Source organism: Bison bison, unplaced genomic scaffold (genome assembly GCF_000754665.1).
Source record: "Bison bison bison isolate TAMUID 2011002044 unplaced genomic scaffold, Bison_UMD1.0 scf7180017864036, whole genome shotgun sequence".
Lineage (NCBI taxonomy): Eukaryota > Metazoa > Chordata > Mammalia > Artiodactyla > Bovidae > Bison > Bison bison.
Window position 1 is genome coordinate 854,067 of NW_011494608.1, and position 5,870 is coordinate 859,936.

General features: G+C 49.0%; 1 protein-coding gene across 1 annotated transcript in view; it reads left to right on the forward strand.

Annotated features, from left to right (window-relative positions):
- WISP1 (WNT1 inducible signaling pathway protein 1) overlaps positions 1-5,870 on the forward strand; it is a 32,063-nt gene that overhangs the window by 19,722 nt on the left and 6,471 nt on the right. The window lies entirely within an intron of this gene.

Genomic DNA, 5,870 nt, shown 5'->3' on the forward strand with positions numbered 1-5,870 from the left:
GGCCAGGCTTGGTTCTGCAGGAAGTACCCAAACCCACTCCCCCCGACCCCAGTCCATGATGACGGGCCAGAGGCTGAGCAGGGAGGGACGCAGCATTCCTCTTGCATCTGGACCTTGTCTTCTCTGGCCTCCATCCATGGATGAGTCCAGGGAAGAAGGATCCACCAGGAGAGACCTAAGCCTGGTTCTGTTCTCCTCGTGGTAGAACTCTTTGCAGGCCGCCTGTGACCTCCCAGAGGCACCAGGACCCTGCGGGGTTCCAGATATTTTAGTAACATTGTCAATGAACATAATCTGGTATTAAAACATTCAGTAACCTTGAAAGAACAAAAAGCAGCAGCCAGAAACCATCTCTTCCTACCACCCACCCACCTTCCTTTAGTTCACTACAGTCACTTTTAACTTTTCGGCCCTTTCTTCTGGTAATTGCAACTATTCAACGCATCTCTTCTGTTATATCTTGATCAGCTTAAAATACCAACTGTGCACAATCTATAATTGTGCATGATCCTATATGATAGCTGATGACTTAGCTCCTTAATACTGCCTGACACTGCCCCCCGCAGCTTCCAATATCATTGTCACATTTTTTATTATAAACCACTATTTGACCACTATGTACAATTTTAGGACGATGTAAATGGTTTTTGCTGAAGCATGAGGTAGTAAACTTGATTGAATTTCCTTTATTATGAAGTTTTTTGTTTTTCCTGGAGTTTCTACTTGCTCTTGGTCTTTATAATAGCCCCATGCTGGGGGAGAGGCTATTGTTTTTTGTTATTTGTTTGCTCTTCAAAGGGTTATATCATTTCCTTTGTTGTTCCCAGAGACCCCCTTTCTGAGGCTTTCTGGTCTCCTGCTTCTATCTGGGCTGCCCTTGAGTCATATGATCTTGAGTCATGTGAGCATTTATTCAATATACATGATCAGTATGATGAAAAGAGGTACACTGGCATCAGGAAGTGATGTGAACGTTGCTCAATCATGTCCAGCTCTTTGAGACCCCATGGACTATACAGTACACGGAATTTTCCAGGCCAGAATACTGGAGTGGGTAGCCATTCCCTTCTCCAGGGGATCTTCCCAACCCAGGGATTGGACCCGGGTCTCCTGCATTCAGGCAGATTCTTTACTGTCTGAGCCACCAGGGAAGCCCAAATAGGCATCATGGCAGCAGCTTAACTTCTGAAAAGTTACACAAAGCCTCATAAACTCAAGGACTCCTTCCCTTAAGGCTGAATCAAGCTTTCCTCATGCCCGTGACTCTGCATGTTCACACACAGCAGACTCTCTTATCTTCAGCTACTGCTACTGCTGCTGCTAAGTCGCTTCAGTCGTGTCTGACTCTGTGCGACCCCATGGACTGCAGCCCACTAGGCTTCTCCGTCCATGGGATTCTCCAGGCAAGAACACTGGAGTGGGCTGCCATTTCCTTCGCCAATGAATGAAAGTGGAAAGTGAAAAGTGAAAGTGAAGCCATTCAGTCGTGTCTGACTCTTAGCGATCCCATGGACTGCAGCCTACCAGGCTCCTCCATCCATGGGATTTTCCAGGCAGGAGTACTGGAGTGGGGTGCCATTGCCTTCTCCATATCTTCAGCTAACTCATTATATTTCCTGAAGTGTCATTGATGAGGATTATACATATAATTTCAAGTCAAGATACTTATGGATTTATGGTTAATCTATGAGCACCTTCTGCTCTTTTGACATTAATTCCTGCTTCAACCTTCATATCAAGTCATCTTGCGTTCCAAGTAACCATCACTGATTCTCCCATCTTTCCATGTTGCCCCCTTTTACAGAGACTTATTAGCCCCACAAACTAGCGTGTTCAAAGAGAGCTTGCAGATTCCATCTGCATAGAATCATCTGACATGTTGGTTAAAAATGTTTTTCTGAGCCCCACCCCACTCACTCCAGTTCTTTGGCAGTGGGGGTGGGAATCAACAACCTTCAACAAGCTCCCTGGGTGATGCTCATACTCGGCTCTGAGACTGACGGCCACAGTGTACAGTCGCTCACATACTCTCTCCCCGTACCCAGGTGAGGAGACCAGGCTGAGCCCTCTTGCACCAGAGTCCCCTCCACTTCTACGGGACTGTTTCCTTTCTTTCCCTGTTTACAGCTGTCCTTCAAGGCAACTCATTGTGACTATATGAGTCTCTAAAGTTGCACTGACACCTCACCACATGCCAGGCACCACAATTTTATAGACATTCTCTCATGGACCCATAGACTCTGCAGACCCACAAGTGCCTCTCCTGCCTGTCTCTACCACCCAGGACCTGGAAAATCACCTCGCTCTACTCCACTCTCCTACCTCCTTATATGTCACCTCTTGACTCAACATAGCCTCTCAGTTCCCCTCATCATGAGTCTCCGTGTAGCTTCTTTCCTTGCATTTGGAAAGCAGACGGTGGATTTCAGGATACTGTAATAAATATGGCACGGGCCAAGGGTTCTCCAGTCACAGAGGTCTACAGACATTGGAATAAATAAGGTTCAACAAGGGGACAGACTTTTTCAGAGGTGTCAAATGTCCACATCCATTGTGAAATTCCAAAAACAGAGCTATCATAGGAAGACTTTTTAAACTTGTTTGCACAGTGAATACTTTTTTCCAGGCAGATTTTTACCCAATCACCCACCTGCACACCATATACACACAGACACACACACATACGATTCCCCCATGTTCTATGGAACATCTCAGAAATACTGCCATAGTGTCTAAATTCATGGAACCCTAATGCAGTAAAGAAAATAGTCCAGGGTCTGAGAGCTATAGAGAAGGAGATATTTGGGGGCCAGAGGGGAAAAAGAAAGAAGAGGTTATTTACATAGAAAAATCTGTTAGCAGATGGCCAACAACCAATGGACATTCCCCAGGACAGGCTAAATCTGTCCTTAGCGATGTGCTTGTAATTAGGCCAGGACAAGGCAGTAAAAACCAAATTGCAAGAGTGCCTTAAACAACTCAAAGAGGGGATGGTGGGGACTACGGCAGACTAATGCACGTAACCTTTAGCCACTGAGGTCAGGCAGAAAAGGGAGCCTGATCTGGTCTAGCCTACTCACCTTTCAAGAGAATCCAGAAAACAAAATCCAGGTTCATGTATGATTTGTAATTCTGGCAACGCATTCAAAACATTTTTTAAAACACACTCCGTGAGCCAAGCTAAATACATCTGTGGGCAGAGAGTGACCTCTGAATTAAACTGTTTGGCTATTTTGGTTGTGCAAATATGAGTCTGCATTCAGTGCAACTGGGTCAGGATTGAGGGCAGTGTGGTTTGCTGGAAGGATCATGACATGTACAGGCAGACAGGCTTGGGGTTTTGAATCCTGGCTCTGCCACTTGCTGGCTACGTGATCATGGGCACGTCACTTAAGGAGCTTGATCGAACCAACTCTGTATGATGGCTGAGGCTAAACAAAGAATTTCACAGGAGCCTAAAATGTGATCAGTTGCTCTTGAATATTGCTTCAAATTTCCTTTGTAAACGTCCCCTTAGCTTTGTCTAGGGTTATCCTCAGAGTTTGGGGGGGCAGGGCTAGTTTCAAGCTCTGACTCCCTCCTCTGATGAGTAAAGGAACAGAAAATCCACACATGGTGTTTGAAGCTAGACAACCTAAGTTCAAACCTCAGCAACATAATCAACCAACACAATGGGTTTAGGGAAACTGCTTAACCTTTTTAAATGTCAGTTTCCTCATCAAGGAAAATGCAATGAATAATGCCTACCTCTTTGGGTGGTTTGGATGTCAAGTACTTGATGCATGGGAGAAGCCCAATACAGAGTAGGGCTAACCCCACCTGATTTCCATCCCTCGACCCACTGATTCATTCACCCATAATGAACACAGGTTAGTGACGGTACATCAGTGGGGTTACAACAAGGCATGGCCCACTGTCCTTGCTCCCAGGAAGCTGACCAGGGGTGGAGCGAGAAGAGTAAAGGTCTGGGTGGCACAGCAAGGCGACTTGAATTCCCAGAAGTCCCTCAATAAGAGGAAAGCCCACCAGGTCATGCCTGAATGGACCCGAAAGTCTGAATGGTGAAGGAGGCTCAGCCAGCTTCCCCACCTGATCAGAAGCTGGTCCTTCAATCAGCTGTAAAGAAACCGAATAGGAAGGGGTGCCAGAGTCCGCTGGTAGGGCCATCGCTGCCACCCACCATCCATCTTTGCCCCCACCTCCCAAACCTCCCAGGAGACTGTGAACAACTTCCGGAGGCAAATAGTCCCAATCTTGGCTGCAAACTGGATTCACCTGCGGAGCTACCAAGGCCAAAAAATAAAAAAGTAAAAATACTGAAGCCCAGGTCCACCCCCAGGTACTGGGGTGTGGTGTGGGCATCATGATTTTAAAGAGCCCCCCTGGGTAGTGCCATTGTGCTGCTGGCGATGAGAACCACTGTGCAAAGGCTCCCAGCACCCAGCAGTGCCCTTGCCACCCAAAGTTCCCACACCCAGGGGCAGAGACTGCCTTCAGCACTCCATCTCCCATCCACCAACACACACGAGCGCACTCTGTCCCTGGAGTGAGAGGGCGAGGCCAGGCTGACTCAGAACAAAAGACGAGTGATTCACTAGGTGATTCACTCACTGTTTTGCTTTCCTATTTCCCCTCCTTTACTGGTATCCGATGGAAGGAAATGGACAGTGGAGTCAGAGCTTGGGGGGGTGCAGCCTCATCAGACACCAGCTGGGGGGCCTTGAGCAGACGAATCACTGTTCCCCTCACCCACCCAGCTCCCCCTCTGCCAAAGAAAGAAAACAAAGCTCTTCTAGGACAGTCACCGTGAGACTGCGTGAGATTACTTATCAGATGGTGCCTGGCTCCAGATGGGACGGGCAGTGTTAGCGCCCTTCCTGCCCGTCCCTCCTCCCCCAGATCAATCACCTCCCAGGAAAGCCAGCAGTCACCCCAGCATCCCCACAGGCTGTGATCCTGTCCCCTCCGCTCCGCTGAGCCAAGCGCTGTCTCTTCAGGTGTGTGACTCAACCTCACTGAGACGCAGGTGTGCAGCAGGTGAAATTGCAGGTGATGACATGGTCCCTTTTCCTTCTGGGATGAAGTCAGCAATGCAAGGAAGCCTAACACAAAGCGGGTCGGGTGACCAAGAACCTTCCCTCCTGTGAGATACACCATGATGATGGTGGTGATGGTTCAGCTTCAGGTGAATCCAGGAGATACACTGGAACTACTGGCAGACCAGCCCTCCTGGGGTGAGCACCCTGGCTGCCCTGGCATCTCTGTCTGCACTTCTAGACACCGTCCTCAGAATGGGACTGACATGGAAGGCTGGGATGCTGGTCAGAGCCCAGTATCCCCACATCTTTCTTGGAGCTCCAAGCTTGCAGAACTGGCTCCACTCTGAAGTCAACCAGGCATCTCGAGTCTAGGGAAGAGCTTGAGGCCACCCACCCCAACCTTGCTCTTCTGAGGACAGAGCATCCCCCTCCTTCCAGGGCTTGGGACATAGAACTAGGACTCCTTCCTGATTCTCCTCTCATCCTCACATCCCACCTGTCAGCGAGTCCCTCCAAATAGACCCAGAAGCGGGCCCTTCTCCTCCTGGCTGCGCATCTCTGGTCCAAGCACCACCGCCTCCTGTCTGGACTCCCCAGCATGACCTTCTGACTCTTTCCAAACCCCGTCGGTCTGTCCTCAACTCAGCACCATCAAGGTTTTTGTGAAGCATAATTCATATCACTGATTCATCATTACTCACTGAGCACATACTGTGTATCAACCGGAGTTCCAGGCTCTAAGAGCTTTGCGTTTTCCTCTGAGCCTCCGGGGAAGCCCTCTCTCTCCTGCCTCCGGCCCTTGTCCCTCCCTCCCCTCCCCTTTCCTCCCTG